Source organism: Vicugna pacos, chromosome 23 (assembly GCF_048564905.1).
Source record: "Vicugna pacos chromosome 23, VicPac4, whole genome shotgun sequence".
NCBI lineage: Eukaryota > Metazoa > Chordata > Mammalia > Artiodactyla > Camelidae > Vicugna > Vicugna pacos.
Window position 1 is genome coordinate 14,922,045 of NC_133009.1, and position 21,872 is coordinate 14,943,916.

Genomic DNA, 21,872 nt, shown 5'->3' on the forward strand with positions numbered 1-21,872 from the left:
TTACTCAATAAAATAATGCCATTTGCAACAGCATGGATGGACCTGGAGATTGTCCTCCTAAGTGAAGTAAGTCAGACAGAGAAAGACAAACATCATGTGATATCACTTACATGTGGAATCTAAAAAATGATACAAATGAATTTATTTACAAAACAGAAACAGACTCATAGACATAGAAAACAAACTTATGGTTACCAGGGGGAGATCGGGGTGGGGAGGGATAAATTAGGAGTTTGGGATTTGCAGATACTAACTACTGTATATAAAATGGGTAAACAATAAGTTTCTACTGTATAGGACAGGGAACTATATTCAATACCTTGTAGTAACTTATAATGAAAAATAATATGAAAAAGAGTATATGTATGTATATGCGTGACTGAAAAAGTATGCTGAACACCAGAAATTGACACAACATTGTAAACTGACTATACTTAAATTAGAAAAAAAAATTACTCAACCATCGTGGAAAACAGTTTGATGGTTCCTCAAAAAATTAAGCACAGAATGATCTTGTGGCTCAGCAATTTTACTCCTAGGTAAATACTGAAAATTGAAAACAGGTCTTCAAGCAAATATATGTACACACATGGTCATAGCAGCACTATTCACAAAAAAAGTGAAAACAACCCAAATGGTCATCAGTGGCTAAATGGATAAACAAACTATGACATATACATAAGTGAGAGATTATTCAGCCATAAGGCAAACAAAGTACTGATACATGCTACATCATGGCACGTATTAAAACCGTTACGCCAAGCGAAAGAAGCCACACACAAACTGTCACGTATTGTATGCTCCCATGTGTATGAAGTATCCCGAAGAATGCAGATTGGTAGCTGCCCGGGGATAGGAGTGGTGGGAGTAGGAAATGCCTCCTTAGCGGATATGGGCTTTTCTTTTGGGGTGGTGAACATATTTTGGAATGTACTAAATGCTACTGAGTTGTTTACTTTAAAATGGTTAATTTTATGTTATATGATTATCACCTCAATAAAAATGACCACAACAAAATCCCCTCTGGTAGAATTCACAGAAACTCATTAATCCCCTGGGAGCAGTGAGCCACCAGAGAAAGACAGAACAAGGACCAGAGTGCTCGGGTTAGAGAGACGGCACCACCAAAGCCATTCACTCAACAGAAATTTACTGAGCACCTACTCTGTGCCAGGCTTTATGTTATGTACTTGGAAAGCATCAGTGAATTTTAAAAGCAAGCAAAGTCTCTCCTTTCATGGAATTTGTGTTATAATGGGGGAAGGGCATAATATGTAAGACATAAGATTAAGATAGTCAAGAGTGATAAATGCTATAAAAATAAAAAGTCTTATAGTGGGATAGCTGAGATCAGGAGTCCTGAGGGGGTTTTTCAATTTTAAATAGGGTGATTAGTGTTTAAGTCTCATGGAGCAGGTGACATCTGAGCAAAGATCTGAAAGAGATGAGGGAGTTAGCTATGTGGATATCTGGGGAAAGAGTGTTCCAATAAAGAATATGCTTGGTGTTTTCTAAAAACAGCAAGGAGTCTGGAATGGAATGAGAGTGAGGGACTGAACAGTAGGAAGAGCGGTCAGAAAGATAACAGGAATATCAAACCCTGTATTGTTCCATAGACTGCTATAGAATTTGCACTTTTACTATATGTTCCATGAGAAGTTGTGGCGTTTTAAACATAGATTTGGAAAGGGGTTAGGAAGGGATAAATTTGGGAGTTTGAGATTTGCAAATGTTAGCCACTATATATATAAACAGATTTTAAAAACCAACAAATTTCTTCTGTACAGTACAGGGAACTATGTTCAGTATCTCGTAATAACCTTTAATGAAAAAGAATGTGAGAACTAACATATGAATGTATATGCATGACTGTAACATTGTGCTGTACACCAGAAATTGGCACATTGTAACTGACTATACTTCAATTAAAAAAAAGAATCCCCTGCATAATATATTGTATACACTTCTCATTACACTTGACAGCAATGCATTTTTGGCAGCATTACTTTTCATCTCCAAGTCTTGGTTTCTTCAGCTGTAAAATATAGATGATAGGGGACACCTCATTAGTACATTGTGCATATAAAGCTCTTAGAAGAGTATAGGGCACATAGGAAATGCTGTTTGTTATTGTTGTAATAGTCATTCTCAACCAGCTCTTTTTTCATCTTTACAAAATTATAAATTAATTCCTCTAATTTCTGTGTTACGTAAGTAGGACTGATAGTAAAAGTATCTAACAGCCAGCTTACCACCTGCAGTGACCAATCAGAGTGGCCAGCAGCTACGGTGCTAGAACAGAGGTCTGGGGTCCCTTGCAGTGTGAGATGTTATTGCTTTTCAATGGACTGTGAAGAGTGAGTGCATAAATGGGGGTGGGGTCGGGGAGCCTGTGGGAAACTAGAGCTATGATAGCCAGGTAACAGCTATTTACAAACATGATGGAACACCTCGGTATTTCAGTAGCTTGGCGACTGTGTCACTGGCTAAATGCTACCCCAGTGGATCCTATCTGAGTTTAGAAAAAAATTATGATTTTCAGAGTGGACAGAATCGGGTAGATAGTATCCCTTATTGAAATGTGTAATAAGGGTGCTTCTTTCTGTTTGGCTAGCCTAATTTTTCAAAAGCAGAGAGAGTTAGCAGAAGCAGAAACTTCGGGAGAATAAAAAAGTTCCTCTACATTAGCATGCGTGTGTGTGTGTTTTGGAATATGGGAGCTGTTTTTCCTGGCCTGCCTCTTCGGTTTACCTTCCTTTTTGCTCCTCCACAGAAGAACATTTTAATGTGTTTATTGGTCAGATTGCTGGGAATACTGACTCACTGTGTGAGAAAGGTTGTGAATTTACCTGTGATTGTTCCCGTTCCAGCCTCCATCAGGTAAACAGATGTATGAGGTCAGCTTTCTTTTTTCCTTTTTCCTTGGCTTTATTAAATGCGCTAGTTCCTTCTTAGAATTCTGTACCTCTTAACCAATTAGAGGATAATGAAAGCTTGCATAGCATTCTGATGAGGCTTTTAGTCTAGGTCAAGTGCTCTGGTTCTGTCTTTGTCTGATTTAGAGTGGTATCTTGTATACCATTTTAGTTCTTTGAATGTTTGTTTTTATGGAGGAATTCATGGACATAGAATGATTGACCAGATATAATTATAGCACCTCTAGTTTCTCTAATTAACACCATTAATGTCTCATTCTAACTGCTAACAAGTAGAATGAACTTTAAAATATAAGAGGAATGATTAAAGTAAAGGATGACTTGATCCTTTTAAAAAATGACGGAAGTGTCAAGGGACATGTTTCCAAAAAAAGAAGAAGGAATTAATTGTGAAGAAACAAAATCACAGATACTTTAAGAAACATAATAGAGATTTCTGTCAACTATGCAATCAGTGGAGATTATCAATTGATATAAAAGGTCAAATAATTGTAAATAGCAAACATCTGAGAATAAAGGTAAGAATCAAAGTTCACAAAAGGAAGATTAGAAATAGCCAAAATAACACTATCAAAAACAAAAACACAGCAGACTTCCTAAAATTTTCAAAAAGGGAAGGTGACTGATTAGATTAAAAGATGAAAAACACTTTGCTCAAAATGGCATTTATACGAAAATGATGGAGAACACAATAATTATTAACTGAACTGTTAACACACACAATGTGAATGACCGAAAGTTACAAGTATTTAGCATAATCATTTTGTCCTTTTGCATTTTAAAGGTTTAGAAACGGATATTTATAATAGTAAATCCCCTAGAAGTTTGACTACCTCTTCATCTAGAGTATTTAAATAAAGATATAAAATCAACTATCTTAGGTTGAATTCCCTGGAAACCAGACACAGAGACACTGAGATTTGTGTGTAGGAAGTTTGTGGGGGGTTGGAGTGGGGTGGGGTGGGGAGTGTGCTGTAGGGGTCAACACCGGGACATGGATTTGGGCAAAGGAAGAAGTTAGACCGTGATGCATTTTCCACAGAGGCCTCAGCTGGAGCTGGTTTGGCCTTTAAAGTTGTCCAGAATCAGGGAAAGAGGTGAGGCAAGCAAGGGGTCTGACTTTATACCCACATCACCCAGCCATGGGGTATGAACTGCCCTTATCAGTGGGACATAACCTTGGATGAGGCAGGTGCTTGAGCTCAGGGAGAGTCTCAGCTGTGAGTGGTCAGCTGCCAGCTCTCCTGGCAGCCCACGGCATGGGTGCCAGGAGCCTGAAGGGGAGTGGAATCTGAGTGGCATCCCACAGCACCCACCACATCAGTTGTTATGAAATATTTTCTCTTCGGTAGGAGAATACTTCTTGATGTTATCCTTGTCTCCTAAAGAATAGTATCTGTTAACAATAGGCAGCCAGGCAGATTAGATTGAAGGAGATCTTGTTATAGCTATCTGAGAATAGAGAGGAAGAAAATAAGATTTAAAAAAATCAAATTACATCTGTCCTAATAGATATGTTTCTAGTCATTCAGTAATCTGTATTATTCTCTTCCATCAATTACTTTGATAGCTGACCCAGCGACCTGAAAGATTTAATGCAGCTCCTGAATATGCCTAGTTTTCACCAAGCAATGGCTTATGCTTGATAATAGCTATGCTGATGGTTTCCTTGGCTTTATCAGGTTTTAAAATGGAAGTGATCTACGGCCCCTCAGGTACATCTATGATTATCATCATTATTCCATAGTTGTGAAAATAAGAAAGTCATATTCTGGAATATTTTGAATATATTTACCTGTTGGTGAGGACTGATGTTGAAAGGGAATAGAAGCCTTGAGAGACCGAGGAGGCCAGGAAACAAGAACTGCCTGGGAGCTAGCAGAGCTGCATGGGTGGACCCCGGACTTGGGGGGATTCCCACTGCATCCCTGGGCAGGGTCCATGCTGCTGACATCTGGGTTGCACATTGGTCACACTGTAGTCAGGGCCATTGTGCTTTCTAAAGCACAAATACATTTTTCTCAAACTTCTTCAGTGATTCCCTATAGCTTCTGGATAGAATGTAAATTTCTCATCAGTGTACACACGATCTACAATCTGCATTATCATCTCTTGTCTTTTTCTCCTCAGTGTCTAAACTCTAGTTAGGTTTGATCTGTCCTTGGCTTGACTCTCTTCTCTGTGCTTTGATGCCCACATCTCTTCTCTGCCTACCTGAATTTGTGTTTTGATAAATTTGTAAATATTTTCCCTACCCATTCCTTCTTCCCCTGCCTTTCTTCCTTTTTTTTCATTTACCTGACTTGTGAGCCATCTATTTTTGCCTATTCATCAAGCTGAGAATTGTAGAAAAGGAATTTCCATTTCTGTGAATGTATGTGTACCAAAATATTTGAATGCAGGTGTAACAAAGCAGATATTGTTGACATGAGATGGAGAAAATAACATTTATTGGAATGCTTCTTGAGGAAGGCACATATTTGAAAGAAACTCAGTAGGTACACTCATGTAATTAGGGATGGTAGCTAAGTGATCAAAAGCTAGTTGCAAATATGTACAAAGACAATTACAAGGCAAAGTGGAAAGTGTGATGGGAAAGGTCTGCAGGAGGTCCTTAGGGATTACATAAAAAGGGCACCTGACCAGTTTCAAGGACCAGGGGACTCTATTGTTTCTGAACCATAGGTGCCTGGATTCAAAGGACAACTGGAAGCTTATTTTCAGTATTTTCAAAAAGCCCACAGAAATGACTCATTACTATGGCAAACCTGCCTGTGCTAATTAAAATGTCAACTTTCTTTGCTTTAGCCTGGAATTATAATGAGCACACTAAGGAAATATCAATTTTGCTATGTTGTTTTAAATCGACATAGATAAAATCCTTTATAGATGGTTGGATTTTTCTTATTCGATCCGATGAGGCTTCCGTCACCATGCTCATCTGTCATATTGTCCCCTTTTAAAAATGTCAATTTTTGCTCTCTCCTGGCCCCATTCTATCACTAGATATTCTTCTCATACACAAATCCTGTCCATTTCTTTAAGGATGGTGCCTGCTTCTTAGACTTCTATTTTAACTGCTGTGATAAAGTATAATTTCCACGGATACTAACCTATTTCCTGTTCTCTGATTTAAGCAAAACCTATCTGTTTCATTATCTTCCTGGTGAGTTCCATTTGCCTCTCTATAGATTGCAAGTGCAACTTTCATTTGTGACAATAGGAGTTCTTCCTGTGAAATCAATTCAAAGGAGCCCTGGGGAAGAAGAGTCTCAGGCAAGAAAATAAAAGCAGAGACATTTGCTCTTTAAAGATGTTCTCGGCCTTTTGATGCTTCCTCGGCCGCTGCTTTGTGTGGGAGTGTCCTTAGAGGGGCCAAAATGGGAATCTCCTGGATCCTTTGTTCTTAGGACTTCTGGAACTTTGTTCCTATAATTTACCATATAATAATACCTCTCCAAAGCATATGGTAAATGTTTTGAGTTGTTTCACATCTATTATCTTACTAAATTTTCTCGGCAGCCCTTTTTAAGAGCCACGAAAAATAATGTAGTTACAGAGTCAAGGAAGGCCTAAGACCTGGAACTTGTTACATGCCTGTCCCATGGGTGCGGGATGACAGGGGAACCTTCTATGTTAGGCCTAGACTCTGAGAGTAGAACTATCCTGCGCTGTCCAGACACCTATGTCCAGGCAGACTGTTCTTAAACCATCCAGGTCAGAGCTAAATCTATTTCCATCTTCAAAGCAATAAATCTGTCTACTTTTATGGTGTATAAAGTGTTACTAACCACTGGTGAGTTTCCATGTAATGTTTTCTTAAGAAAATGTCTGTCAGTTTAATCCTATTTGCTTTTGAGTGGTTCTCCTTGAAAATTAAAACCAACCACATATCTTTCTTTTATATATATTTGAGTTCAAATTATATCGCTCCTCTTTTGACTAAGATTCTTTATTCCAGCTGTTTTAGTTGTAAACTAATACTGCCATTGGCTCTCAAGAGGTTATTAAATTTAGTTTGGATCCCACTCTGTCTCAAGAAAAGTGTGAAACTCAAATGCTAAAAAAAATCAAGAATATGAAATGTGTCATTGATTAGGCCATTCAGTAATTACCAGAGTCAGGCTTGGTGGTTAAGTACTTGGTCTTGAAAGTCAAGACGTATGAGTTTCAAACTCATCAGCTAAATGATGCTAAATAACTCATGTTTTCTGGCTCTGATTTCTTGGATCCTAGTAGTGTTAAGACCACCTAATGAGGTGAGGAGAGGTCTCCGCACAGCATTTGGCACAGAGTGAGTGGTGCTTGCCAGCAGGCATGCTAAACACAAACCAGACTTTATCACTCCCCTGCTGAATCCACACGCAGTGGTCTTAGAATTACCTCCAGGCTTATTACTGTGTCCCTGTGTGATCTGGCCCCTTCCTAACTCTCTACTCTCATCCTGTTTCACTGGCTCTTCAGTGGTTGACTTTCTGTTGCCCCAACAGCCACGTTCTTTCCTGCCTTAAGAATTTGCCATTGTCTGCACTTGGAAAGCCTTTATCCCTGTTCCTCTCATGATAGTTAAGAAGATCAACTGCCTCTTCTAGGAAGCCTTCCCTGACTTCTCTGCTAAAGAACACCCCCTGTTCTCATGCCACCCATCACTCCTGTTACTTCCTCTCAAGCCTTCCTGTTTGTTACCCTCAGTGCACATTACAATCTGTTATCCACATTAATTGTCCATTATTTTGTTTACTTGTTTATCTCTTGCTTCTAAGGAGATGATTCATAAAGCCAGGCATCTTATCTGCTTTGTTTATAATGATATCTTCATCACTGAGAAGTGTCTGAAACATAAAAGGGGCTCTAAATAATCTTACATGAATATTTTTAGATTAATAGTTAGATTATATATAGATATATATTATATATTTTAGTTTAGGTATGTATTTAGATTAGTATTTTAGATTCCATATTAAATAAATTACATTATTAATAGCTAAATATCACAGTATAATTTCTTACATTAAAATGTCATCTTTGTAATAATGTCATACGATTGTCTAACAATTGAAAGTAATAAAATGTCTTTAAGCTGTTGTGGCAATTAACAGTTAGACTTATTTCCAGGGCTGTTAAGAAGGAAAGCCAAGAATGCAAATACTTGGCTGGGTAACTATTTTAGTTTGATTTAAGTAATTGTCATTCTCAAAGCATACGAGTAAGTCTAGTTAAATAAGTTTCAAAATGATATTTCTAATAATACCTACAACCAAGAAATGCCACAGTATTTCTAATAACATCTAAAACCAGGGGATGCCAGTGATTCAGCTTGCATAGATAGAATCATCTTTATTTATAGCAAGTGTAATTAACTTAAGAGGCAAGTGAATTTTTATGTTGTATTTAAGGTTTAATTATGACACCTAAATTTCATATTATTTTAAAAGATATGATATATGGGAAAGAGAAGGACAGAGGGCCCTAAAGTCAGAGAGCAGTGATTTACCTCTGGCACTGAAACTCAGAATCTGTATGAACTAAAGTAAGTCACTTCAGCTCTTGAAGCCTGAGTTTTCTTATCTATAAAACTAGGATGAGTATTCTAGAATTATTATATGAATTAAATAAGATAATGGATAGGAATTTTCTTGGCACATAGCAGTTTTTCTCTAATGAGGTGACAGGAAAAATGGTGTGTCTGACTCTTTATGTATATTTCTTGTTAATAATTTTTCCTCTTTTGTGGCCAGTATTTTGCCTGTGTTGTTTTCCATTTGACCACAAAGTACCTCCTGACCAGGAAAACAAAAGCAAAGGAGAGTTCAATACTACATAAAAACAAAAATAATGTAGCAGTTTTTATTGTATCAACAACTGTTACCTCTTTAAACTGAATAAAATCCATTTAACATAAGAACTGATATAATTCTTACAAACAAACCTATTAACAATATTAATGCTACGGAGATTTTCTACGAAGAGAGAATGGAGTAAGTTCTGTATGTGAGTAGGAACATTCTAGAATTCTCCATCAGACTTTCATTTACCTAGAGGTTTCAGTGTTGTTTTAAAAGCCAAATAGTTTGAATGCCCTTTTATTTGTCTATAGACTTTCCTTTTTTTTTTCCCTTCAGCCTAGCTCAGTGATTTTCTATTTTAGTGTGCATAAGATTACCAGCAAGAATTGTGTACATAAACCATGTATACAATGCTTTAGGTAAATTTAAGGAATGTTTCCAGGATAGTTTTGATTATACATAATTATTGCTTTACTACCTGAGACAAAGGGATTAATTTGCCCAACACTGATACCCTGCAGGCTAGTCTTCCAGTAGAGGAACTGGTTTCCTTGAAGCTCTGTGCAAACTAGCTTTGGGTTAGTGCTCAGGATGATCACTCCTAGTCAACTCCAAATTTAGACACCAACCTCGTATTCCTGTCCATACCATCATGGCAGGAAGGAGCTGGGGTTACCCTCAACAATGAATACTTAAGATGGAAAGATAGGATTGGAGCCAACGTTCTGTCAACTAACACTGTTACTGCATCTTGGCTCCTGTTCAACCAGGAGGGGAGGGGCCATGCTTCCTTAACTATGCAATATATGAGCCCTAGATCCCCAAGGTTTGGGTTCCTCTTTCAGCATCTGAAATACAGACTTGCATAGCCGAGGCAGGTCTGATATATGGGATGGTTGGCTATTTGAACTGAATTGTGTGATAGCCATTGACTTAGGGTCTTCTAATTTTTATAAGATGCTATTGTATTAACTTCTCATCACCTATCCACCCCATCCGGCTAAAATCATAATAGATGGAACAGTATGTATACATACATTTTATGCATTTATAAGTTCTACTTTTTAAATTTTGAAGATGAAAAATTCTCCAATTGCTTTGCTTGTCTTTTCCAACAGAGTCTGAAAGTTAAGGAAGATTTGAGACTAAAACCCTAAACCTCAGGTTTTAGCCTCTAGCACTTTTCCGCCTATGCTGCTGTGTTTTTGAAATCCAGTCATTCTGTGTATCTGTCATGTGATTAGAGTCTGTTGGATCAAAACAGCGGTAACAACAGCAACAATAATGGTAATTTGGGTATCATTTTCCAAGCACTTGTGACAAGCACTTCAAAGTATTATCTTGTTCAATTCTCATAAGTTCCCTCTGAAGAAGTTATTACTGTTTGTATTTTATAAGTGAATAAATAGATGCTTAGAGAAGGTAAAGGACTTGTTTGTGGATACATAGCAAAAAGATGATCAATTTTTGAATCAAACCGAAATCTATCTGACTCCAAATCTGAAGCTCTAGAAATTCTCTACCACCTTTTCACTCTGGGAGTGAGGGATACCCAGATCTGCCACAGCCCTTCAATCTGTACTTATGTCTCTTTGTCCTCATTATTACATGAAGCCTATTCCATATAAAGAAGCTTATATTTTATTTTTCTTTAAATATTTGAAACATTGACTATGTAGTTACTGACCAAAATTTTTTTCTTAGAAATGTTAGTTCTTAATGTTTTAGCCATACAACAGAATCATTATCAGTAATAGATTTATTTACAAGTTCATTTACAAAAAGATAGTTCCTAGAAGCATTAACATACTTGCAACTTTTAATATGACTGGTTCTCTGATTTCTAAGTTCACTGTACTTTTGAAGCATCAAACAAGGAGATGCACGTTGATGGAGGTAGAAGTGTACCGTGACCACTCTGTTATCCTACTCAAATTGTAATTTCATTACACCAGTGAGGGAGTTGATGGGAAAAATAACAAAAGCTGACACGCACACCTGAGTTTAGGGTATGGGTAAATAGTTCCACTGACCTCAGGAGATGCTGGGGTGAAAACTACGGTCATACTTTATAGTAGCTGATGCTGGTGTTGATGATTTTGAGCCATTCCATTGATATAAATTCTCTCTTAAAAATGGCACAAACACTTCAAGCATGTTTTAGAAGCCTTCGATTACAAGTTAGATTGAATAGTAAACATTTTTGGGATTATGAGGATAAACCCTCAATTAGAAATCCAGCATTCAGAAAGACACTTTGTCCAGGGGATCTCCACTTTGATACAGAGGGCACCAAGCCTCCCGAACACCTGAACCTAGCACTGGTTTACTTCCAAAGCATCTTGGAGTGGCGTGGCGGGGACAACGTCTGTCTTCTCTCCTCGGCTAGTTAGACAACGTTGCTCTCTTTCTTCTCTGAAGCGACAGTGTGTGGGATTTGGAGTCAGTCAGAACGCATCTCAGCACTGTGTCCTTGAGCGGATTCTTACCTCCTGTTATGAGGATGTGGCAGCTACAGATTTCTTTTTCTTTTTTTCTTTTTTTTTTGCCGAGCATGTTTTCCTTTCCACACTTCTCGTGATCACTGAATGCTTCTTCCTGCGGGGACCTTCTTCACGTGGTCTGGTTGAGTCTGACTGTGCCCTCTCATTGCAGAAGTGAGCCTGTGACCCAGGCCCAGCCAGGGGACCCTATTCAAGTCATTGGTCCAGGTACAGTGATATGATCCAAGCCAAAAAACCAGAGTCTTCCTCAGGACTTTTTTCCAGAGTTGTCAGGAAAAAGGCACTTTCTCTCTGTGGGATTGCTAGCTGTAAGGAGCTTGGTGGGTCATCTCTGATGTACACGGACAGAGCCGGTCGGGAATGAAGGCCAACACAGAGGGAAACAGAGCTGAGGAACAAAGAGGAAGCCAGAAATATGGCGATAACCTTTGAACCCGTAGCCTCAGCCAGGCCTGAAGGCAACGCTGTAGATTTTCCAGTTGTTTGAGCCAAATAAGTTCTCTTCTACTTACAATAGTTTGAGTTGGATTTCTGGCGATTTTATCCAAAGCATCCTTATTCATAGACTCCCTACACTTTGGTTTTCTAATTTATAAAATGTTGATGCGATTCAGTACATCATAGAGTAAGGTTTCAATAAAATGAGGTATGTCCACTACACAGCACACGTTACCTCCTGAGCAAGTGAACTCCGGATTCCACAGCAGGCGAGCTCTCAGATTTCCTTCACTACGGGACCTCTCGCTGTGGTTCCTCTCTGCCCAGCTCCCAGCTGAGAGCTATTGTTCTCGCCTTCTCCTGGATGGGCCACTTGCTTGTGGGGCTGCCTTTTCCCTAGCCCAGCTGGTCAGGGAGCCTTGGTGGCCAGATGTTCTTAAGAAGGCAAAGAAGGAAGGGCCTCTCTCCTGCCGTGCCCTGGAATTGTGAAAGATCTCACCTAGAGAAGACGGCAACTCTCACAAGAATCCCCAAGAAGAACACAGTTAAGGCGCAGATGAGCTGATTTTGGTCCTGGTTCAGGAACATCTGGAGGAACAGCTGTGGATGGATGACAAGAGTGTGTTTATCTCCTTTGAAAAGAAAAGTCGTGAAAAGGCAGGGAATGCGGCACGACAAAATAGAGATCTGTTCTCCTCATCCAAACCTGGGATGGAAAATAATTGAATAAAAACACAGCTTGTTTTTAAATCAAATAGCTTAACGGGTAATGAGTTGAGGGGGCAGAAAAGAGAACTAAAGTCGTTAAGCCTTAGTGCTTCCTACCTGCTGCTAATATTAGCAGTAAGGATCTAGAAAATACCTCAGTCCCTCATCTCAGAATTTTCTCCCCTGGCAAAACCTAGACCTCTTCCTTATTATTGGAAGGTTAACTCCTTTGGGATTTTATTTGGAGATAGTATTATTGATGTCCTGAAAAAGTCTCTAAAATTTACTATAGTTTTATAAGTCAAAAATTTTTTTTCATTCTTTTGGCAAGATTAAAAAGAATGTACTATGACTTTTTCACGAACGAATTCAGTAGTTTGGGCTTCAACCTTACAACTTTTTGATCAAGGCTTTTAAAAGAATTTTGTTTTCTAAAAAAGTGCCTGCTTCATATTTCCCAAAACCAGGAAAAACAAAATTTAAGCATTTGTGATACTTGGAAAAAAAGAGACCAGTTGCAATTTTATGGTCTAAACTCTGGCTATAATAACTATGTATTCTTTTTTCTTGTAGCCAAGTTACTGAGGGTTTTTTTTTTCTCTCTCTCTCTCCTTATAAGCAGATGAAACTTCAAGAAAATGAAGAAGAATTAGATAATAAAAAACAATTATTGGTTATATAATAACCAATAATAAGCTAGCTAGGAAGGCATGTTAGATTGGTTATTATTATGTATTTTCTAGTTTTTCCTTCGTGGAGAGACTTGATAAAAAGTCAATTCTAGAATACTCATCAATGGTAGTGGAAGGGAGAACTTTATTTATTTGGAAGAGGGAGAAAAGGCCTTGCAAAACATACTGATTTAGCTTTATGGGAAACAGTTTCTAGACAAACATGAATGAATGATTTAACAGCAGCAGGGCACCCACTTATGTAAATACTGAACTGTGGGACTCAAAAAAACAAATTCAAAGAAAAACATTATTAATCAGCTTGAGTTCCCCCCGCCTCCTTTCAACATTCTGAAAGAACAAACAGATCAACACTGAGGAATGCTTTCAACAAGAACAACAAGCAAAGCATGGTTTAGTGTTGCCCTTGACAAAACTTTTCAGTGTTAGAGACTTCAGCGATTCTTCATTTTCATGCATTGCACATGTGAATATAGTCAAAAATCAAAATGTCATAATGTCCTAATTTATTTTCTTTAAAAATTTTGCCTGTTCAAATTCTGGTTGACCCACCAAATATGCTGCACCCCCTTCCTAGATAAAAGCAGGTACAAAATAAATACCTGACTTGGAATGTGAGAAGAGCTCACCTACCAGAATTCAAAGTGCCTTACTGAAGAGTGTCTTCTTGTAGAAAGATACTATAGAGTCTTAGCTGGGAGTCTTATAACTAAATATGCAGTGTAAAGTGATGCTCAAATATTTACGATGCTCTTCTGAGTAATCTAGGTCTGAAACGCTTTCAGGATAGCCACCTAAAACAACCAGGAAATGGACAAAGAATAATTTTTGTTCCTTGATTTATTGCTGTAATTTTCTTAACTGAATGCTTAGTGCAGCCAGAATTTGTGCAAATGTAGCTGTTCTGAGAGCCCCACAACAGACTCTAGGCACCTGTTAGATAAATACTCAGCCACTCACATGTTACCAGGCAGAAGACAGGGCCATTGGCTCAGTTCCTCTGTGGCCAATCATTTTCATACTCTCATTCTTTAGATAATTTTGCCTACACTTGAAGAGTTTCATTGCAGGTTTGAGATGGAGGGGGGCAACTTTTAGATGTAACAGTAGAACTGTCTACATTTCCTACATAGTATTATTGGCCATGAGGTTAATGCATTTAGTTTCTTGGGTGGCTGATGTTAATTTGTATTTGTATTTATGTTTATACATCTCCTTGTTTGGGCTAAAGGTTGTGTTTACATATAATTGCCAATGCCAAAGATGCTCTTTACTTTATTCTTATAGATAAATAGGTATAATCATGTATAAAAAGTTCAGTAAATTCTTTTTTTAACATTTTTTATTGATTTATAATCATTTTACAATGTTTTGTCAAATTCCAGTGTTCAGCACAATTTTTCAGTCATACATGGACATATACACACTCATTGTCACATTTTTTCTCTGTGAGCTATGATAATGTTTTGTATATATTTCCCTGTGCTATACAGTATAATCTTGTTTATCTATTCTACAATTTTGAAACCCCCAGTAAATTCTAATAGTGAGGTAAGTACGTCCTCAAACACATTAAATGTGCATTTATAAAAATCTAACCCATATTGAAAAAATATTTCTCAATAGAAATAGGCACATAAAAATTCCTCAGTAAGACTGTCACTGTTAATGTCTAGTTTAGAGATTTAACTAATAGATAGATCTAAGGTTAAAGATCTATCTATTACTTAGATAGATAGGTTAAAGGCTTATATAACTTAATATTACTAGAAAACTGCTCATCTTAAATGTGTGTGTGTGTGTGGGGCTTAACTTTAGAAAAAATAAACATCCTAACAGGTTTAATTTTATACTACTTTTATGATTATTTTTATATTGAATATTTATAACATTTAATAATCATTTGTCTGTTTTTAGGGATCCTAGTAATAAGTATTTTCAGCTATTTGAGAACTTATGAATGGGGTTTTGTAAACTATTTAAAGAGCAGTCCTTTGGAGACTGAGATTACTCATCTATTTTTTATTTGTATGACAAAAAATAATGAGCAATTTCCACAGTCAAATAGCTAGTTTTTAAAAGCATTTTAGTAGATACGGTAATGTGTACAGTTTAAAATACCATGTAAACAACATTAACAGTGAAACATTTAAAAAACCCCTTTATTTACTTGAATCTTCTCTTTTCAACAAATTTAGCTATTTTAATTTTTTTCTGAACTCTTTTCTAATCCTTGTCTATATACTTACAGCATCTTAAATAGTTTTAATTATATAACATGCATTTGCTAGATATATTTATATGCTACAAATCACATTTAAGGTACTCTGTTATTTACTCCATTGGCTGTTGTGTTTCAGCTCTTGCTTTGTGAAGTGCCTCACTGTATGCTTATTGGATATCTACATTTGTCACCATGGAAAGTAAATGTAGATCTTGGAGCATTAAAAAAATTGAAAAGTATTGAAACCAAATGTCCCTTTTTTGTTACTTAACCTTAAACACTATATTTTCTAATCATAAGGGTGAAATACAATATGGCAAATAAAAAGTTGGACAACAGCAAGTTTTGTAATTTCTGTTCTTACAAACTTCTGACAGTCCTTGAATCTAACCCGAACGTGAAATTATACCAAAGCTGGCCTTGTCTGGGCTGCTCTGGTTTCACCACTGAAGGACTCGTTGTGCTGGTCATCTGCTTCTTGACTTTCCCTTCTGTAGGAAATCAAAGGGGAGAACACTCAGCAGAGCTGTGCTCTGCTTCTCACTTTGGTTATCCACAAAGCCGTAATGAGCAATTAGTGGCTCTTTGTCTCTACTAATAATTTTTTTTTATTTTAGTAAGCATTGTACCAAATATTTTTAGCTATATTTTTTCCTTAAATTGTCCTTACAAAGTAAGTCCCATTTTGCAGATGAGGAGACTAAGATTCCCAGAGCTTGAGAACTTCATGTCTTTATGGAGCAATGCTGTGGAGCCAGGTTTAAGCCCAGGCAATCTGACTGCACAGCAGGTCCACGTAACCACTAAAGTGCCCTCCGCCTAAGAGTGGAAAGTTCAAGAAGCTCTTCACTGTTGAAAAATATTTCATTGATGTCATTTTCCTGCTGACATGACCTTGTCATGTCCAGGTCATGCTGTCATGCCCTTGATGGTAAATGTCAACATCGGGACCACTCTGATGAGGCATTTTTTGAGCCCGTCTTAGAAGTGTCTCATTTCTCTTAATATTATGGTTTTGTGAATTTTATTTACAATATACTCTGGCACACCTTGGACATAGGATCATGATGTGGTCCTCCAGCATTTGCGCAAGGGATTGAGTTCTTTTTTCTTGGAGGGCTGTGGATATACATTGAGGAAGATAGATCCAAATATGGTTCACTTTTCTGTATGTAGATGATCTGAAGATTTATGGGACAGAAGAGAAGATAGTGCAGATGCTGCCCTCTTTGTGTTACTGCCTGGCCACGTCTCTGCGTATTCAGCCTTTGCTACAAATGTGGGGCTGGCTCAGGAGAGTGGAGGTTCCAGATCCCCTGTTACATACGTGTCTGGTACGGAGCCTGGGGTGGAGGGGTATGTAGACTGTTCCTCCTAGGGAGAGTTGATAAATAACAGTCAAATCATTATACGAAGCTATGCTAGAGCCTAGAGCCAGTTAAGCAAACATTTTCAGCTCAGTCTATCCTGGAGTCGGTGAGGAAGAAGAACAACAGTTGATCTCGAACCACTGAGAGTGCTGGAGGGTGATCATAACTGTCCCTACAGAGAGGCGTATTGCAAAGGAGTTTATTCTCTCTCCATGGACAAAGTCCTCTAACTAAGGAGTAGAACTGGCAAGGTGGGTTATTATTGCCTGAGCAAATTGGGCTTCACATTTTATCTATATTGTGTTCCTTCTTTGAGATATTTTTCTGGTAAGTTTGTCTTTTATGGCTGAAAGACAGGTGCCATCCAATTCTTTTAGGGTGTTGAATTCTCTGGAGCCAACAAAATCACCTGGAAAAGCTATCAAAATTATGAGTCAGTTTACTTTCTCAAAGTGGAAATCTTTCAAGAAATAACTAGGGAAAACATGTTCAAGATGTGTTCACTAGATAGAAATGGAAGACGTTTCGCCAGGAATAGGAATACAAATTTCTCGAAAAATATCTTCATGATATTTGCATTTATGTATAGTTAATTTCCACTTTGATTAATCACTCAACTTTGTTTTGTTTACATAATTTAAAAATGTGTCTGACTAAAGGGATCATAGTGATTGCTCCAGAACCATCTGCCCCTTTGTATCTTCAGCATGCTTTAGCATTCTAAGTTATTTAATTTCTAACTAATGAGAAAATGTTAGAACTAATATAGATTTTGTAGTACATTTTGTGGTTCATATAACACTATACATAACTATGGAAACATATTTTTCAAGAACTTCTTAAGAATGTGAAAACCCTGGGTAAAGGAAAAATCAGATAAAGACATTAACCTCTTGTGGAGAGACTTCATTAGGAAATAATCTAAGAATTTATTATATGATTCATTAGAAACTTAATATTTACAATGAATTGTCTATTCGATGTACAACCTAGAAAGAACATGACTCTAGATTATGTGATGGAGGTATTAGGATGTAGTAAAAATTATTATAATAATTTTTATAATAAAATAAGATTATAAGAAATACTATACTTGCTCTTTATAGCTTACCAGTTTAGGTCAGTGGTTTGAAACATCAGCAAAACACAGTGATACACTGTATTATATAAAGAGCTGGTATCACAAACTTAGTGTGCCATGTGGTTCACAATAGTCTTGCATTAACTTGTCAACAGCCTCGTCTTTAGTGTCTCTAATGACTGGTAGCAGGGAGGTGTGAAAGCACATGGAGGTAAGATAAGTTCTCTGCTAGTCTTTAGCTGTAGGTGGTTCTTGAGTTGGGTTCGGTTGAATAGGAAGCAAGCAAATAGGTCAGTAAGTTGTTTACCTTGCTAGGTATTCTGAGTGAAACAAGAACTATATTCCTTTTTGTCTTTCCCTCTCTCTCTCTCTCACTTTCCCCCTAATCATTGTCATGGAGTCATCCGTATTTTGTTATACAGAAAGATATGTAGTTGTATCTGTATGAATTCAACACAGACATGTTCACTGTCAAGATTTCATTTCTTTCTATATTCCTTCTAATTTAAACCTAAAACATTGGCTTGGCTACAGGAAAAATACATTATATTGGAAACTGGTGGCATGGGTTTTAGTTCTAGGTTTCCTTGTAAATAGCTAATAATTAGGAGGGTAACTATGGGCAAATTGTTTAAGCACTCTTGGTCTGGCTTTTCTTATTTATTGAATTGAGGAGGTTGGATCAGGTAACTTCTAAGACTTGCATCATTGCTCTGATTTTATGACTCTTAAGCGTTTACTGAGTTAGTCCTCTGGTAAGCATTATGGGCAATACAGACAATGATAGAGATTATCTTTGCCCTTAGGGCTTTATGATTTAATCACAACAGAAAGGTAAGACTAATATTGATAAGATATATGATACAAGATATATTTAAGATACATACGTGATACATTTCTATCTCCCCCCCCCCCATTTTGTCCTTTATAAACTTTGGAAAGAGCTCTCCCTCCCTCTTTTTTTGAAACATTCCTCTTAGCGCTTCTAGGACACCACACTCTCCTGGCTTTCCTCTTATCTTCTAACTGCTCCTTCTTGGTGTCTTTGCTGAGACCTTTCTCCTTTTTCCTCACTAACTATTTCTATTGCCTTTCCTGAGCCCTCTTCTCCCTTTGTTTGCATACTTTCTCCATATATGATCTTCCTGATACTCATGCCTATAAATGTTATCTATATTCTTCTGACATTCACATCTATATATTTAGCTTGGATTTTTCCTTTGAGTTTTTGATTTTTATTTTACACTACCTACCTGATCTCTCCATTTGGATGGTTCACAGAAGCTCTAATTTTCACACATGTTAAACTGAACTCTTGATTTCTCTGCTCTCCCCATGCTCAGTCCTATTAATAAGTAGCAAGTCCACCTGTCTTCTGATTGTTCGAGTAAGAACCTTAGACCTATCCTTGATTTCTTCCTTCCTTTCATTCTTTCAAACTCAAGCTATCAAGATACCCTGGTAATTTTTCTTCTAAGGTTTACTGCGGCACTATGTACTTTTCTTTATCACCGCTCTACCATCTTGGTCCAGAAAGTCACTCTTTCTCATCTGGACCTTCACAGAATGCCAATCAGTCTGTCACTTCCACTCTTGTCTTCTACAATCCTTTTGCCAGACAGTGGCGGGAATAATCTTAATGTGTAAGTCAGATTATGTAAGACATCACACCAAAGTCCGTCCATTACCCTTCAGGATCAAATCACTCTACCGTGGCCTGTGAGGCCCTGAATGATCAAAACTTTGACCACCTCCATCTCTACAGCTTTATCTTGTGACCCTTCCCCTGCACTCACAGCTCCACTAGTCTTTCAGTTCTGTGAATAACCCAAGTTCTTTCCTGCCTCAAAGCCTTTGCATTTTCAATTCCTTCTGCCTCCAAGACTGACTCCTCATCCTTCCCATCACACGTTGTCACCTCTTTAAGAGGCCTCCTTATGGTATAAGAGGAGCATTCTATCTAATATAGTTCCATTCCCTGTTAGTCTCTGTTTCCTATTAGCAGCCTTTATAACTTTTTTATTGCACTCATTACAACTTATACTTATTTTATTATCTTTTTTTAATAGACTGTCTTCCTGAGGCTGACACTGTCAGATGCCTTCCTAATGTCTATTCTTACTTCTTTCTTATTCAGAAGCCCTTGATATTCTTGGGAGAACCATTGCATTCAGGTAAATAAAAATACTTCACTAAGCTCTCTTGCCACTAAGTGTGGCAATGTGATATAGGTCTGGTCAATGAGTCATAAACATGGTTTCCAGGGAAGCTCAGAAACTTCAACCCGTGTCTAATGCATTCTTTGGAGTTACATTTCCTTCTTCAATGCAATCATACGAGAAAAAACAACCATATCTATCTTGCAGCCCCAGCAACTTTCTTAAATGCCTAACAAAAAGTAAGCTCTTAATTAATATTTGTTTATTTAAGTCTAGACTTTGAAGCATAAAAACAACAACTACGAGAAAAAGCCAAAGCACACATTGGGGAAGAATATTTTCAGCAAATATCAGAAATAATGTTAATACCTTTAAAATACGAAGATTTATATAAAGCAATAGGAAAATCATTATGATTCCGAGAGATAAATGAATAAGACATACAAAACACCATTCACTTGAAGTAAAAAGATTAACAAATGAAAGGAAAAGAATATTATTAATGTCAAGGTAATACAGATTAAAAATAATAAATTGGTGTATTTTAGCAAAATATTTGAAAGGATCCAATGTGTTGAAAGCAAATGAAACTGACATTTCTAATTTACATTGTTTGTAGTATAAACTGGTTCAAGTTTTTAGGAAGGAATTTTAGTGTTACACATCAAAAACTGTAAAAGTTACTCCCTTTTATTCAGTAATTCTTTTCTTGAGAAGGAAATTTTAAAAAAGGACAGTATTATTCACGGGAAAATCATGATTACATCATTATCATATGGGAAGAGATGTAGTTTAAATGTCCAAACATAGAGGAATGGTTGCTCCTCACTTTCTACAGAACATTATGTGGCCATTACATGTAATTATGCAGGCTTTGTGGAAATATAAAAATGATTAATCTAGGTGCTAACACAATTGAAATGAGGAAGCAGGATTTGGTCCTCTCTGGCTGGTCATGGATGACGGTGGGGAGGCCTTGTTTATAGGTACCACAGGTGTGAGCAGTCAAAGGTTTTCAGAACTGTCCGGGTTCGGTAAGCCACAGTATGCGGGAGCCTTGCTATTAAAACCAGAGCACTGCCGTGCGAGGTAGCTTTGCAGTCTGAGGCAGCCTGTTTTCCATCTTGGTTGGAGAGTGGTCAGTATCATAACGGTAGCCTGACTGGCAGCAAAACATAGAGCTGGTTATGGTTGGGTCAGCAGGGGCGGGTGACGCTCTATGTTTAGTAGAAGGATCCGGGATCGTGTTGATGATACCTGCCCTCGTACAATATTCCAGCGGTGCTCAGCTGGCTGCTGAGCTTTCCCCACTGACTCCAGCGCAGTTGTGCCCTCACCGTTCACACACTGCAGGCACTCTAACAAACCTGAGATCCCAGGGCTGACAATGCATAATTTTCAATATAAAATACCTTCTGAATAACTAAAACAGATGGATTTCAGATTATAATCTGCTTTCTCTATCATAGGAGTTTTGGGATTGGTTAGGAAGTAGCTATTTCCTAATTGAGCATTGGAGCTAGCATTTTGGCATTGGTTTAGGTGGGCACTGTAAGCAGGAAATCTGGATAATTCAGAATTCAGTCCTGATTTCATACCACTCTCAGAGTCACTCACATAGCATCAGAAAATGTTTCCTACAGTGTTGACTGGCTTTCATGTAAACAGACCTATGAAGTTGGGAAATACAGGAAAGGAGGAAAGAAAGCAAAGTGGCTAAGTGGAAGGGCTGAACTGCTGATTCTGTGATGTATGAATGAAACAAATAATTATCTAAATGCCTCTGTAGGATTCAGTTCAGAGAGTAATCAGCTCAGCTCTCTATTTCCTCCCTCTGAATAGTTCTTTCCTGTTTTGTGTGAGATCTGGTTCACCTGAGACTGAAGTTACTTTCTTTTCTTTTCTTTCTTGAGCCCCTGTTTTTGTTTACACAAGTCAAACTAAATGGCCTTCGTGGAATTGATAGATTCTGTC